Below are 17,223 nucleotides of genomic sequence, written 5' to 3'. Positions count from 1 at the left end.
ATCGCCCCTCAATTGCCTCTTTTCCAGACTGAAAAGTCCCAGTCTCTCTAGCCTCTCCCCATATGGGACCCGTTCCAAACCCCTAATCATCTTAGTCGCCCTTTTCTGTACCTTTTCTAATGCCAATATATCTTTTTTGAGGTGAGGAGACCACATCTGCACACAGTACTCAAGATGTGGGTGTACCATAGTTTTATATAGGGGAAGTATGATATCTTTTGTCTTATTATCTATCCCTTTTTTAATAATTCCTAACATCCTATTTGGTTTACTAACTGCCGCTGCACACTGCGTGGATGTCTTCAGAGAACTATCCACTATAACTCCGAGATCCTTTTCCTGATCTGTTGTAGCTAAATTTGACCCCATCATGTTGTATGTGTAATTTGGGTTATTTTTTTCCAATGTGCATTACCTTACACTTACCCACATTAAATTTCATTTCATTCTACCATAGAGGCTGGAATTTGAGAGGATTCTAGAAAACTTGGGCAAGTTGGCAAGGGTAGTATCCAGGTCCTCTGCTAAAATTCGGTAATGTTCACATGAGAATTGTTTGCTTGATTAATCCCTTCTGTATCAACACATCAGTCAATGCTTTTCCAGTAGATCTGAGTGAGAGTTGCTACATTCACACTTGTAATAAATCTCTCTTTCAGGATTACGCTGCAGTGCCAACAAAAAAAGTGCTCTATACCTGTGAGTAAAGCTTATGTCAATTCTTTTTACTTTTCCTTTCTTCGAAATGTTTCAAACCCCCATCTGCTCTGGAAACTCTTCCATGTGTGATCAGATGCCTTGCTGTGCTTTGGGTTGTATTCTACTTGCTTATGCAGCTATACAGTGAAAGCTCCGTGGGGCAAGGGTTTTGTTAACTGCTTGGCACGCTGTCTTTATTAGAACATGCAGAGTACACACTTATGTTGCTATTAATAATATCTTGTTCTGTCTCAGACTAAAAGCCATACAAGGCTCTAAGTTGGCAAATATCCTCTTGAGACGCTCTATTTATTTCCCAGCAGTCATGGCTTTCGCCACTCCTCTCCCTTCCAGCTTTTCTCCAGTCAAAAGTTGGGGGTCATTGCGAGACAAAATCTGTTGGTAAGTTTTCCTGAAAGCTGGGAAGGTGATGCTAATTACAGTACCCAACATTTCCTTATGTAGCAGAAAGCACCACCAATTCACTGGCAGTCTTTCAAGTGCAGCAGGTTCTGCAAGCTGTCCCCACAGTTCATTGAGGCAGGGCAATTGTGCCTGCATTTTGTTTTCTGAACACAGGAGAAACAGTCTTAAATGGCAAAAATCAATTCCTCACATAGGGCTTGATGCTGCCTCTGCTCAACTCAATGGAAAAGTCCTAGTGACTTTACTAAAACAGGATTATGACCACAGTGTATCATTTACTGCTTTGAACTGAACTAGATAGTAGTGCGTGAAACAATCTGCTTTCCCTAGCTGATGCTTTCGCTGTTCAGAGAATCCTTTTTGGACATCATAGGGGGCAAGAGGGAATATTAATGCTACAGTTCTGATAACTGGTTTTGTTATAAAACGTTTGCTTTATTTTTATAATCTGGATACCTTTTTTGAATGGTTTTGTTTTAGCTGGCCTATTATGAAGTGATACTTTGTCTCGTTTAATTGCCTTTCTTATAATAAGCAGAGGAAAGAACAACCAGCTTGATATGTTAAAAGGCATTCCATTCCAGTAATCTTTAAGGGCAAAAGTCATATTTGGATCAAGTAAACTATTTAATGAATCATTTTATGGGAATGTATTACAGTTTACCATATGCTATACTGTAAGAAATACATACTATGCACTCAAAGTACATAAGCTCATTTAAATATAGACTATGTATTTAAAAACAGATACAGTCAAATGAAGGAGACAGCATAATGTCAGGTGAAAATGTCACAAGGTGCCCATTAAATAAACTAAAATGTAAGCAGAGATGTAACAAAATGTTTCCTCCAGTTCCTTCTATTTCTCTATGGCTACGTCTACACGTGCAGCCAACATCGAAATAGTCTATTTCAATGAATAACGTCTACGCGTCCTCCAGGGCCAGCAACGTCGATGTTCAACTTCGACGTTGCTCAGCCCAACATCGAAATAGGCGCAGCGAGGGAACGTCTACACATCAAAGTAGCACACATCGACATAGGGATGCCAGGCACAGCTGCAGACAGGGTCACAGGGCGGACTCAACAGCAAGCCGCTCCCTTAAAGGGCCCCTCCCAGACACAGTTGCACTAAACAACACAAGATACACAGAGCTGACAACTGGTTGCAGACCCTGTGCCTGCAGCATAGATCCCCAGCTGCCGCAGAAGCAGCCAGAAGCCCTGGGCTAAGGGCTGATGCCCACGGTGACCATAGAGCCCCGCAGGGGCTGGAGAGAGAGCATCTCTCAACCCCCCAGCTGATGGCCGCCATGGACGACCCAGCAATTTCGACGTTGTGGGACGCGGATCGTCTACATGGTCCCTACTTCGACGTTGAACGTCGAAGTAGGGCGCTATTCCTATCTCCTCATGAGGTTAGCGACTTCGACGTCTCGCCGCCTAACGTCGAAGTTAACTTCAAAATAGCGCCCGACGCGTGTAGACGCGACAGGCGCTATTTCAAAGTTGGTGCTGCTACTTCGAAGTAGCGTGCACGTGTAGACGCAGCTTATCAGTGGAAAATTGTCCTAAATGACATTTATGAGATAGGAAAAACTTCAGAGTACAAAAATCCCAAAGATGGCCGGTGTAGGGATCACTAGGGAATAATGATAAGGCAATGGAAATCTGAGACTTTCCAAAATGGACAATTTCCATGAGAGATGCAGCCTTTTATGTGAGAAGACTCTTCAGAGACACAGCCGTGCCATACAGACATGGAGATACACCAACAACATGTAAGCAATCACATCATTTGTGTAGACTCAGATTCTAATCTTGCTATGATCCAGTGCCCCACTCAGATAATGATTTCCAAAGCCAAGCGTAAGACATATTGGCAGTTGGTTCAGGGAGTGGTGCATGCACTAAACTTGGCTGCCCGTAAGCCGTTTCCCCTCCCACAATCACAGCTAAGGAGGTGGCTTTCCAGGAAGACCTGTGAAGGGTGAATTCCAGAGGGCTGAAGTACCATTGGGAATCTTGTTAACGTTAGAGACGTTTTAAAAAAACCAGCTACTCGCAGAAGTACCTAAACAAGGATCTAGAAGCTGAATTTTAAGCAGCCAAACTTTAAAATCTTAGTTTATATAACAAAAGCAGTTTATTGGAAGATAGAAACATTCATTTTCACTATAGCTGCCCTGAGGACTGTAGCTCTAATGCAACTGTTTGATGTGAACTCTTGTTTTTCTAAGGTATTTTGGTTTGAAATCCACTAAAATTAATACGTTTAAGACCAGAAGGGACTATTATGATCATCTATTCTGATTTTATTGATAACACAGGCCAAAGAAGCTCCCCTATTAATCTGCATTTTAAACTTTAGATTCGAGCAGAAGTGGGCAAGCTATGGCCTATGGGCCATACCTCATCCATCAAGTGTTTTAACTCAGCCCTCAAGCTCCCTGTGGAGGGTAGGTTGCAGATTTACTCTGCTTCCTATGTGCCATGCCATCGCACGTCTCCCAGAAGCAGTAACATGTCCCCTGTCTGGCTCCTACACATATGGACAGTCGGGGCATTCTGCATTCTGGTCCTGCCCCAAGCACCACTCCCAGAGCTCCCGTTAGCTGGGAACTGTGGTCACTAGGCACTTCAGGGGCAATGCCTGTGAAGGGGGTAGCATGCAGAGCTGCCTGCCAGAGCCTCCATGTAAGAACTGATAGGGATGTGCCAGTTTCTCGGAGGTTCTTGAAAATAATTGCCCCCCAGAGCCTGCACTTCTAAGCCTCCCTGCCCCTCCCTCCCCCAATCCACTGCCCCAGCCTGAAGCCTATTCCCATCCTCCAAACTCCTAGATCCCAGCCTAGAGCAGCCTCCTGCAGCCCAAACCCTCAACCCCAGCCCCCGCCCAGATATTGCCTCCCCAGCCAAAACCCTCACCCTCTCCTACAACCCAGCCCCAACATTGTGAGCATTCATGGCCCTGCATAGAATTTCCATGCCCTGAGGTGGCCCTCCAGCCAAAAGTTTGCCGCCCCTAGGTTAGAATGATGTTACTGGTAAGTAAATGTACTGTGAAATATACTGTGTACTATTGGCACATTTTACAGTAATAGTCAAGACTATTCTGTGCACCTGTTGAGGGCAGTATAAGGCCCAAACTGATTTATTGAGTCTTTGGAATGCTGAGTATGCGATTCAGACAATGGTTATCAGGCTCTGAGGGAGCAAAACACTCCTTCCTTATCTTCCTCGCCCTGTCTCATGACCACACCGTTCCTAACTGCCACATGCAATTTGCTGTTAGGGTGTGCACAGGTATGAACAAGGTCAGAATTGATTTAAGACTGCTTTCAATAAACAATGCAATGTCTGGTGTGACGTGCCTCTCTGCCACATAAACTCCAATTATCTGCCTTTATATCAGCTGCAAAAAGGGTTAGGTTGTGCATGTCATTTGCGGCTTCTACTCTGGCCCATCGTCTCCAGGGCACATGCCCCTGTGTGGTGTGTTTAGAGCGCTGGATCTGAAAAGCCAAGGTCCATCTTCTTCGTCTGTCCTGAATCCAATCCACTTGAGCTTGGCACAGCACTACCTTCTTTGTGGAAGGGTTGTGAAGGCCTCCCAGCACAGCCATTTCACACTGCCCCACACGAGACAAACATGGAACAGATACCTTGCATGGGTTATCTGCTCTATGAGAACTTTCCTGGAATGAATGTGTGTATATCAGTGTAGGAATGAATATGTGTCTGTCAGTGTAATACTCCTGTAGTTTCAGCCCTCCCGCTGCGCATAGTCCGGTATGTAACTTCTGCCATTTATTTCATGTCTCTTTGTTAAATGTTGTGCACTCCACGAAAAATAAATCACGCGGCACGCCCATGAATTATAAGCCTAAACAAATCAAAGCTAAAAGTTCATTTGCTCTTCTTACTGAGTATCCTGAAGCTTTGATGGGAGATTTATTCCTATCAAGGAAGAACTGCTCCAGGGAAACTAGAAGAGATGCCCACCAGAGCAGGAAGGAGAAGTCAATCACCGGGGGAGTTAGAGCAAAAGGCAGGCAGCAACGGGACCCTGCAGAGGAGAAGCAGCAGGGCCGGTGTTGCAGATGCAGTCGGCATAGCAGAGGGAGTGGAGTCTCTGCACAGCACAGCTCAGAGACTTTCATCTCTCTGTTATGCAACAGCTTTACAAAATTCCCAATTCCATGCTGCTCACTTTATTTCCTGGTTGCGGTGACTCAGGCTTTGCTTTTAGAAGGATCACTGGGTCACCAGGCTCACTCCGTGCAGTTGTCACTTTGTAGTTCAGTTCCCTGTTTGGTAGGCAGCATGGCCCAGTAGATGGGGCACCAGACATTGTATCTATTGGCCTTGGTCCATGGACTTGTGTTAGTTCAGGTCTGACCTCAGTCATTTTGCTGAGTTTCTCTGGGCCCTCATTTCTTCTGCTGTAAATGACAATGCTTACCCACTGCTGGAAAATGCATTAAGAGCTACAGTTGATACCTTTTCCATAAGTGTACAGTACAACAAATATGGTACAGTAAATATGATTATCAGTAAGTAATATGTACTTGTAGGATGAATTATTGTGTACCCCCATCTCCTACTAAATAGGATGAAATACACTTCATCAGTGGTTCCTGACCATTGGCATATATATCAGCACCAGCAATTCTGCCTTCTTTGTTTGAGCCTGGTTCTTACTCCCAGCCCTACCACAGAGGACCTGCATGGGCTCCTTTCAGTGCAGTTCAATGTTGCTCAGATAAATGGACTCTAACCCCGTCTCACAATCTTATAGGCCAATTTCCAAGTTGATGGCCAGAATGGCAAGGTGTAGGCTTGCATAATAGAAATCTTAACTCCTCTGATGGACCTCTCAGAAACAAGCCTACACTGACAAAGTTTCTCATAAATGTTAAGGAACCACTGGACAATAGTGATGATAAAAGGCAATGACTTTTGTATATTAGCATGAGGACAAGCCATTAAAAAAACGCAATAACAGCGAAGCAGCTCTAAAACACTACTCATCGGGTGGTTGCATTTCATATCCACTTTGTACATGTGCAAAGGACTATAGCAAAGAAAAGCCACACCAATGTACTCTGTCCTGCGCCCTTGTAATCATGGCTTCAGTTGACCTCCCAGATGCAAAGTACTGCAGCCCATAAAGACCACCTGAATCTCTGAAATAATGTTGATTTTAACCTCTCTCTCACTTATATCCACAAGTTCCTCCAAAGAATATATTTAACATTGGTTCATGAAGAGCGTGCTCTTTATTTTTCGTAAGATGTGACCGTATTTGTTTACCAGTTATGGGCCTTAGTGGGTGAGTTTTAGGCCTGTTTGGCTGGGATAGTTAGATAGAGGGGGAAAAGAATATGATACTAATCCTGCAAAAAAGTATAGTAACAAGGATCCAAACTCTGACCTCAGATAAGTACATGCTACTCCCAGTGATGAAAATGGGATGTGTATGCACCTATCAGAGGACTGAATTTACCCTTAAGATTAAAAAAATCTGGAAGGATTTAACTACAAAAAAAGGGAGAGAAACCATAAAGTCAAACTTTATTTTAATCTGTATTTATTTCATGCTGTAAAAATTCTAAAACTCTACAATAAACAATTCCTGGCACTGCAGATTCACAAACCACACTTTGGTGGGCATCAGATGTTGCCAGACCTTGGGCAATGCCTGGGTGGGGAACTTGGGGGAAGGGGCAGGGCCTTGGGTGCAAGGGTAGGGCTAAGGTCAGACAGCCCTCAGTGCTACCTGGTTTGTGGGGTTCTGGCCAATGCTGCTGCTGTGGTAGTGGCAGCAGCAGCCTGGAACTCCAGGCCCCTTTAAATCGCTGGCCCCAGGGCAATTGCTTCCTTTGCCTCTCCCATTGGTATCCTTGCTCGCATGTGGTTTATCAATATTAACAGGTGTTGCTTAGCATCAAATTAACTGAGTACTTAATGAAGAGTTAGGTATGAAGGTGCAGTCGCTGCCATTATATGTATAAAGGTGTGTACCTGCCTTCAAAGCAAGACTTTAGCAATCTAAGTATCTGTCTAACTTTATGCTATGCACTTGTGGGTGTAAGAAATAATAAAGGATAATTTTATGAGTATTATTAGCAACATTCTCTATAATGTTCAGATTGTTTACCTCAAAGCTTGGTTTGATTTCTTGAAAATCATTTTTGTTTGTATTTTCTTTTCACATTTGGGAAAGGTAATGCAAATGAATAGCTTTTTAACTGGCAAAACACAAGTTCAGGATTTTAGGCTGTACTGCAAAAAATGCACCCTCAGTATGAAATTCACGTCGTGCAGAAAGCCAGCTTGAGTCTTGCACGTCCCTTAATCCCTCAGTGCTAACTACTTGGTCCTGGTGATTGGAAGAAGGGCTTTTGAAAACTGGGGGGTCCTTTCCGAAGGTCCCGTCTCCACGGGTGGCGCGCGATTTGAAAAGCTGCTGTGGCCGCCGTTATGCCGATGAGGTGCCGCATATTCATTGCAGTGCCTCATTAGCATCTTTTGAACCCACTCATTAACATGCCTCTTTCGAAAGGAAGGGGCACGTGTAGACCCACCCTAGCTGTACAAAACCACAGATTCCAAGCCCTATAGCTATCACAGTTCCTCTACACAGACAAAAACTATGGGACCAATGCAATAAAACTTAGAAGCAGAACTAAAGAACAAATCACTAACATGAATGCTTTGATATTCTATATTTATTTTTCTTTAATCATGTTTTTCTTCCCTTTCTCTGCTTCTGTTCCCATTTTCACTCTAGCAAACGCTGTTTGTTTACTTATTTATTCTCTCACCTTCCCATGACAATCTTATTTTTGTATTTGTCATGGGCCTATCCTTATGCACTAGCCCAGAGCTGCAAAATTTTGGCTGCAAACACCACAGGGGAAGAGTGAAACCAAAAGATAGTTTTAAGTCTATTTTCAAATAACATTTTGTGCTAAACAGTTCTATTATGCCTTTTGTTCTTTCTAAAGAAATAAATGGTTTTGTCTACACTTGCATTCCTCTTTCGAAAGAGGAATGCAAATAAGGGAAATTGAAAATGCAAAGATTTACATATTTTATGCATCATTTGCATAATTTCTTTTCTAAAGAGAGTCTTTCAAAAGAAAAAAAGCAGTGTAGATGGGGCTTTTTCAAAAATAAACCCCATCTTTGAAAGAACCCTTCTTCCTATTTTGTTTCAGGAAGAAGGCTTCTTTCGAAGATGGGGTTCATTTTCAAAAGAGCCCTATCTACACTGCTTTTTTTCTTTCAGTGCATCATTTGCACCTCATTGGCATTCCTCTTTTGCAAGAGGAATGCAAGTGTAGACATAGCCAAGGAGAGAGTAATTGAGGGTAGATGAAAAAATAAGACTATCCTGGTTTAAGAAACAAGGTGGTGTATGAAGAATTGCAGCAAATGCTGGCAAGAACACGTTTTCAAAAGGGCTGTCACACAGTGAACTGGCCCTTTAAGTGAGTCCAGCACTCAACTTCCCCTGAAACTAGTTTACCTCTCAGTGGTGGGTAGGGAGGGGCATGTGACTAGGAGCTGGAGCCTAGAGGGGAATATAAGGGTAGCTTGAGGCCAGTTAAGGGAGAGACTGAGCTACATCTACACTGCAGCATGGATCGATGCTCTGAAATCCATCAATTGCTGGTTGATTTAGCAGGTCTAGTTAAGACCGTGCAAATTGATCACAGATCACTCTCTTATTACTCTGCCCCAGACTAGCAGAGTAGGGGAAGTCAAGCCCCCACAGTGTAGATCCCATGGTAACTTGACTTAAGGTGCATTGACTTCAGCTAAGTTATTCATGTAGCTGAAGTTGCATAGCTTAAGTCAACTTTCTGTTGTAATGTAGATGTACTCTTAGACAAGAGTGAGCTACTCTCCTTAGTTTCCAGCACAGGACCTGGGAAGTGCATGTCTGAGCAAAGCAGGAATTGATTAAGATGGTTATAGGGGAATAATCCTACTGGAAAGCCTTAGAAAGGACAGGGTGGTGACTCAGCAGGAAACCAGATAGAAGCTGTTTTGTAATATTTTAAACTTTGTTAATAAATCAAACTCTCAGAAGGGTTGAGTTATGGTGAAAACACCTGCTGTTTGAAGGCTGATGAACTTGATTAAAAGGGAAACTGAGGCACTTTAGGCACCCCAAGTTCTTGTTGCAGAGGCCTTGATCTTTCTGCTGTACATGCATGACATCTGAATACTGTTACTTTTGTATGCAGTTCCTGGAATACACTTCAGCAACATTCATTTGTGTTCTGTTGGAAATTGTTAATGTGGTTATAGATACTTTGGCATCTGGGTGCACAAAGGAAAGCTACATTTTGAAAACTTGGCCTTTATTCTCAGTTTGTCTGGCAAATGGTTTCACCATTGTTTTTCCAAGATGTATCACTTAATTAAAAATAGGATTAGGGCAGATTTTCCTAGCATTCCTTTAAATTACTTTTTCTTCAAAAAACAGGGATTCTTTTTCACAGCTTTCTCAGGATAAAATCCTTGTGTTTTCTCCTGTCATTTTTGCACACAATCTATTTCGCACTTTAATTCAGTAAACAATTTATGTCTTTTGCATGCACGCATACACATACACACACACAAGGCTTCTCAGACTTCCTCCTTTTAAATTCCATTTACTAGAAATGTATAGGAATTAAATAGGTCATGGGCTCCACAGAAGTATATAATCTTTCCTCTTTAGGTCACCAGTTCAGATCCTGACTTTGCAATAAAGACCAGAAACTTACCTTTCAAGGGCTATTTGGGACCTATGTAAGAGAATGCTGGTGGCCTAGACTCTAGATCAGAACTGAACAATGTTCATATTACAAAAACATCATCACAGCTGATACGGGAGGTAGAACTATCATATATTTCCTCTAAGTCCGAGGCACATTGTACAGTGTATTGCATAAAGCATTTGTTGGTGCCTGTGCTTTCTCTTTTCTGTGGATAAATGGAAGACTTCACCCTCTGTAACTGCGGACAGCAGTTCATTTTATGCAGGTGACCAAACAACCATCGCACAAAAACAACTTTGGACTATTGCTCCTGTAGATCTATTTCCATTTATTTATGAATGAAATTTTAACTTCCCGAGCACTTAAAAGGCTTTGTAAACTTAGCTTGCCAAGATTTAACTGGTGACTGAACATGTCTGTTATAATTGGTGGTGGGGAAGGGACACATCTGGTCCATAAATGAAATCAACTCCTTTATTTTTGGATTTTCCAGCATGGTCACTAATCTTTGTAATGTGGCTGAAAGTTGGATTTTCCATTTAGGTCAATGATTTAACTGAAAAATATGTAAACTCTTATGTACCCAGACAGATTATTGCCTAACTATACAGCAGAGTAAGCTCACAAGTACAAGTTGTTCCAGGAAAACTCAACTGTAATTCATGCTCATTTTCCTCTAGATATATGCAAAGAACTCCCACTAACTTGGGCTTGAGCCTGCTTCCCCTGAAACCAGTAACAATTCTGCCATCAACTTTAATGGGAGCAAGAGCTAGCCCCTGTGCATATTGTGCATCAAGAGGAGGATGCCTTTTTGTCATTTCCAGATCCTTCTTACTTAGCTAGTAGCCTGGAAATAACTTGCTTGGTTTGACTTTTACAGATTTGCCATCAGAAACGTAGAAGACACGTGGAGCTGAAAATATATGCTTTCAGGAAGAAAGCACAATGCCAGCAGCGTACAGGTTTGGTGCAGAATCTTATGTCTATTCCTTTAGTGAATAATACCCCCCAGATATCATAGATCTGCAATGTGCATATGAGGAGAGAATCTGTATTTTATAATGAACATAAAAACATAAGAATGACACCACTGGGTCTGATCCACGGTCCATCCAGCCTAATACAGTACTCAGCAACCTTTATCACCTCATGGCACACTTCAGCACTCATTATAATTCCATGACACATCCAGTATAAAAACCCAGTCTCCTCCCCCAGAGCCAGGAACCTCCAGCCCCTTGCTGTAACCCAGTCCCCCTCCCCTCCTCCAGAGCCAGGCACCCCCGGCCCCCTGCTCTAACCCAATCTCCCTCTCCTCGTCCAAAGCCAGGCACCCTTAGCCCCCTGCTCTAACCCAATCTCCCTCTCCTCGTCCAAAGCCAGGCACCCTTAGCCCCCTGCTCTAACCCAATCCTACACCTCTCCCCCAGAGCCAGGCACCCCCAACACCCACCCACGCTAACCTGATGCCAGTGACTCACCAGGGCCACTGCTGCCACTGCCACTGCCCCAGAGCCACCATCGCCACACGTGTGGGGCGCACACACATAGCGGTGGACAGCAGTCACAGCATGAAGCTCTGAGGCACATTGAGGGCAGCTTCTGTGCACACTGGTTGAGGAGCATGGCCTAGTATATTATATTCCGACAGTGCCCTGTGCTTCAGAGGGAATTAACAAAACGGGTCTTTTGCGTGATCTATCCCCTGTCATCCAGGCCTGGCTTTCGGCTGCTGGAGGATTAGGAACACCTGGAGCATGGGGCTACACCCCTGACCATCCTGGCTAACAGCCATTGATGGACGTATCCTGCAGGAAATCAACTAATTATATTTTGAACCCAATTGTATTTGGTAACTGTGTATAAAATACACCACAGATAAGGACTCCTTACCAAAAATATTTTGGCTGTAATTGTGACATTGAAATGTTTTTGAAACAGGCAAAACAATCTCAAAGGCAGGTTTAGTTAATTTAAAAACAAAACTTGCTTAAATTAAGAATATTCATAATCAAACTATAGTATTCACATGGTAATCCTTTATCTCTGGAAAATGGATTTCCCTCAGCCCCCTTAGCCTCACAGGAGTTTTTATCCACTTCCTGCGCCAAAGCAATATCACGAGATCATACATGTTGGAAGGCTTAAGAGTTCTTTTTTTTTTTTTTCTTTTTTCTTTTTCTTAAAAAAACACTTTGGGTTCTTTTATTTTTCTTCTGTTTTTTTAAACATTCAGGATGCTCTTGGATCACTTTATCAGCCAGGAGGGCTAGAAACTTCCTTTTTATTAAAGAAACCTCAACTCCGTGTATAAGGACTCATGTCTAGGAACTAGGGCTTTTAAGTAAAATATCAAATGTTAAGAGGTGCCAATACTGTTTCTAGTAAAAGTAGAGAATAATACTAATGTGGCTTATGGTTTACAGTATCCCTTTAAGTGGAGAGATTAAAATGTTAGGAGGAAATGTAGCTGAGAACAAAGATGTTCAAACAAGGAAGCTATATGAATATGGCTCTACCCATTAAAAATATTTGGTTATAGTTTCTAAGGCAAACACTCTGACACACCTTAAACAAAGAAGAGAAAAAGTGTATGCGTTAGAAGGTTCAGCACAGATAAATGTAAACAAATGAAAAACTCCCAACTTTTGTGAACTGTTGGTTCAGATCAAATCAAAATAAGACAGAGAGAAAACCAGATAAATATTTGGAGAGACAAATGGAAACCAAACTGAAATTGATAAAAATATAAATGTGTGAACTAAAAGGCAAGGAAAGCTAAGAGAAATAAAATGGGTGAGCAGAAAAAGCAATGTGAAAATATAAAGCAAAAAGGAAAAAAAATAAGGAATCAAAACGGAAAAAAATAAGAAAAGCCATCTGAACTTTCAAGGGTCTGTGACATCTTTAGATTTATACCTCCTGGCTACGTCTAGACTAGAGGGTTTTCTTGGCAAAACAGCTGTTTTGTCAACAAAACATGCAGAGCATCCAAATTCCCAAGGGTGATTTGTTGACAGAAGGTAGGTAGAACGCAGCACTTTTGTCAACGGCTGTACCCAACTCACCACGCCTGTGTCTGCACAATCCCCTTCCTTTCAAAAGGGGCACGTTAATGAGTGGGTTTGAAAGATGCTAATGAGGCGCTGCAATGAATATGCAGTGCCTCATTAGCATAATGGCAGCCGCAGCGATTCAAGAGTGTGGCTTTTCAAATCGTATGCCACCCATGGAGACGGGACCTTCTGAAAGGACCCCCCAGTTTTCGAAAGCCCTTCTTCCTAACACCAGATACGAGGCACAAGGAAGACACAGGGCACAAGGAAGAACACCTCTGTCAACAGAGATCTGTTGACAAAAAGCCGGTCTGGAGGTTCTGGGTGGGGAATTCTGTTGACAGAAAGGGCTTCTGGGACGCCGGGCAGCCCTGTCTGCTGTGCTTCTGGTTGGCTGTTTTGCCGATAGAGCTGCCAGACAGTCTGGCTACTCTCTGTTGAGAGAGTTGATTGCTTTTTCCATCCAATCTGCAATCTGACCATGATCTGTCAACAGTTTTGTCAGAAGATACTTTCCAAAAAAAAACCTTCTGCTGACAAATCCCTCAAGTTGTGAATTAAATAGCCCTAGATGTGCCAACTATTGTGTTCATGGGTGTGTATGTTATTTTATTGCAAAGACTTGTCTTCTACTGGCATTACCCCTACACATGGATTCATCTAATTGTTTTACATTTCATGAAAATAATAGTTATATTTTGAAAGTGAAAGGTCAAGAATTTATGTGCCTATTCATCTAATTGTTTTACATTTCATGAAAATAATAGTTATATTTTGAAAGTGAAAGGTCAAGAATTTATGTGCCTAGGGAACAGGTAGTTCAAAGTTTAATATTTCTACCACCATTAGTTTATCCCACTGCCTTTTTTAAAAAAAAAATAATGAGAGGAGCTGGTACTCAGCTGACTCCACCCCCCAACCCCCATCAGTCCTATGCCAGTACTGCTGAGGTGCCAGTACTCAGGACAGTGAATACCAGCATTAAAAAACACTGGTTTAGCCCCACTGTATGCATGCAGTATTTTTATTACTATTTATGCAGATGAATCAGTGGGTCATGTTCTAAGGTTTGTTGAACTGTTCCCTCGGGAATTTGATATTTAACGAACAATTCACCAGTGTTCATTTAAATGTATATGTACAAACTTGTTTCCACAGTGTGCTGATGTGCACCAGCTGCGTGTAAATTCTAGTGCATGGAGGTGTCTTATGGGCCCAACGGTCCACATGGACCTTACTGACACAAACTAAAAATTCTTTAGATGAGTGTTGACATAGTTCTGTTTGAAACTCTATTATGTCACAGTGCATTATGAAACTTCTAGTGCTCGCCAGCAGGGCCCACGTGGATGGGTAATGTGTGATATGCTGACTCACACTGGAATTTACATCTCAGCTGATGTGCGCTACCATACCTTATAGACAAGCCTACAGTTTGATCTTGCTCCTATTCAATTCAGTGTCAAAAAACACTTTGATTTCTCTTGTAAACCAGATATCCTGGAATGGGAGGGTCACCAGGTCCTGCATCCTCCTCTGTAGCTAGATGTGATTCTCAGCCAGCAGGTAGAACAGAAGGTTCACTAGGCGACAGGGACCCATTGATGAAACGGACTTGTCAGCACAGAAACCAGAAGCAGTCAGTCTAATCTGTCTTGGAGAGAGTTAGTCCAGAGGGGTTGCCCATGCTGGGGACCTGGCCCTCCTTCCACACTCTTCGGTCAGAAGAGACTGTTCCCCTCTCCATCTGCCAAGTTCAAATTCAAACCACCCAGGCCCCTCCTCCCACCTTTATCCTATTTCCTGGGCAAAAGGGGTTATCTGGTTAGCTAGGTTACAAAGGGGATGGAGGGTCATTAAGTACACATCTTAAGTGCCACATCTTACCATTGAAAAGCCCATCACTGACTATGCATTGATGCCATACCTAGAGAAACGGAGGCACTCACATGAAGTTACTACAGGACAGTAGGAAACACATGCAACACAAGAAGAATCAAATCCCCACTTCATCACATCTCTCCCCCTTTGAGAATGGTTTTTCACGTAGTCCATAGTAACGTTAAAGTGTGCGTATGTACCATTAACTACATTTTCTCTTACACCCCAAGAAGGAAATTACAGCCAGTATGGATCAACATTCCAGCACTGTCTGTAATATGGGGGGAGGAGGTATCATGAATGAAAATCCGTAAAGGGTTAAACCCAGAGATAGTTGGTTCTGTGTTGGCCAGCAGCCAGGTGAGCCAATGGAAAGAGAAAGGGGGATTTTTGAACTGAAGAAGTTGCCTACTGAGAGAGTTGTTTGTGTGGCCAGAAGAGAGAGACAGGATGTTTTAAATCTGAACCAGGCTTGGAGGCTTTCAGTAAATATCCAGGCCACAAAAGAAATCTGGGCATACAGATATGCAAGGAGAAAGGAAATGTTTACTCAGACACGGTCAAGTTATTTTTTATCTTGGATTTGTTGCGGGATTTCTCCATCTAGCTGATATATGCCCCTGTACACTGTAACTTTTAAACTGAATTCTGTGCTTTAAGCCATCTTTTTCTTTAGTTGCTCTGTAACACTTTGCAACCAAGTATACGTCGTCACGTATATCTTTTTGTTTTGGTAATAAATCACTGTTTTAAGGCAATGACACACCCGATGTCAACCTTGAAGTGTCCAAGGATGATGGCTAGGAAGAGGAGGAGGCCAGCTACACCACCCTGCCTGCCAGCCAGGAGGTCCTGCTGAGCATGGATGTGGTTGCCCACTCCCAGGTTGTTCCCCAGGATCCTGGTGAGGGCATTTGAGGTGAGTTAGATACCTTTCCCAATCACCCTGGGGGAAGGTGGTAGCGGAGAGGGAGCACTCCTCTTATGGCCTATATGGCCTGGGGATCACAGAACAGCCCAATCACCCATCTGTACATGGCCCGCCAGTCTGGTGCCATCAGCTCCAGGATGGCCCAACACAGGGACTCCACCATCCCTCTTACAAGGTTTCTGCAGAGGCCTGTCTCATTCCAGCCTCTGTGGTAGGACACCTTCCTGTGAGAGGCCACCACAAAGTTGTCTGGGGTCAATGACCCATATACCAGTGCCACTCATGGCCCAGGGTCAGGCCCGCATTCAGGTGGCAGTTGCTCCCAATGTAGCCTGCTGCTGCAGGGGAGACTGATGCCACACAGGGGAACTTGCAGGGCAGGGGGAGGCACAGAGCAGATCCCGGTGGCCCTGTCCTTGGCAAGTGGCATCTGGCTTCCTGCATGAAGTGAACCACCAGCCACCTCTGTGTGTGCCCCCCATCCTTCCTCCCTCTCTCTTCATAGGGGCTGCCAGGACCTAGAACACAGGATGATGGGACCCCATTGGGCAGCTGTGGCCTCCTAGCTGCTTGGAGGCAAGCAGCACTTGCAGCCCCCTTCCTGAGCCCACTCCCCTTCCCCCTGCATTCCAGGTTCCTGTCCTTTGTCCTCCCTTGTTGTATGTTCCCCCAATAAACTCTCTGTTTTGTTGTAGAACATGTTCTTTATTGTTGGTTCTGAAGGGGAGGGGGAACGGTGAGAGGGGAGGGCAGAAGAAAGGAGTGGTGAAGGATGAAAGGCACACATGGAAAAGCAGGGACCCCTTGAGGAGAGGCCTGGAGGAGAATCTCAGAGGCCTTCAAGGCCTCCCTGATTAGCATAGTTCCTTGATGTTCTCTGCATATGGCACCAGTGTCCAGCTGCTCATAGACCATGGCTAGACATTCTGCCTCAGCCCTTCCATGTTGGCAGGAAAGCCTTGCTCTCACACAAGTTGTGGAGCATACAACAGGCAACCACAACAAAGGAGATGTTGCACTTGCTGAGGTCCAGATGGGTGAGGAAACACTGAAACCCCCCCTTGAGCTAGCTAAATGCCCACCATCTGGCACCTGATTAGCCTGGCATTGAAGTCCTCTTTGCCAGGGTCCAGGCTGCCCATGTAGGGCTTCATGAGTCAGGGGAAGACAGTTGGGGAAGCCCATGGCGGCAAAGTCATCCACAATTTTGTTCATGTATCGGAGGGGTAGCCGTGTTAGTCTGGATCTGTAACAGCAACGAAGGGTCCTGTGGCACCTTATAGACTAACAGAAAAGTTTTGAGCATGAGCTTTCGTAAGCACAGACTCACTTCATCAGATGTGAAATTTTGTTCACATTTCCCAGAGTGACGACCATAGCTGCAGAGCCTGACTGATGGCGTGGACAACCTGCAGGAGCATGACCCTGATGGTGGATTTCCCCACAC

The 17,223-nt window shown here is 43.7% G+C and overlaps 1 long non-coding RNA gene across 1 annotated transcript; it reads left to right on the top strand.

Annotated features, from left to right (window-relative positions):
* The first annotated feature begins 608 nt into the window (after positions 1-608).
* On the top strand, positions 609-16,399 carry LOC142013036 (uncharacterized). The gene is made up of 4 exons (XR_012645528.1): positions 609-699; positions 10,789-10,870; positions 15,600-15,764; positions 16,282-16,399. It is a non-coding gene; the product is annotated as an uncharacterized LOC142013036 (long non-coding RNA).
* Positions 16,400-17,223: the final 824 nt, after the last annotated feature.

The sequence above is a fragment of the Carettochelys insculpta genome, chromosome 5 (assembly GCF_033958435.1).
Source record: "Carettochelys insculpta isolate YL-2023 chromosome 5, ASM3395843v1, whole genome shotgun sequence".
NCBI lineage: Eukaryota > Metazoa > Chordata > Testudines > Carettochelyidae > Carettochelys > Carettochelys insculpta.
The sequence above is the reverse complement of the archived record's forward strand: the minus strand, read 5'-3'. Positions and strand labels throughout refer to the sequence as shown.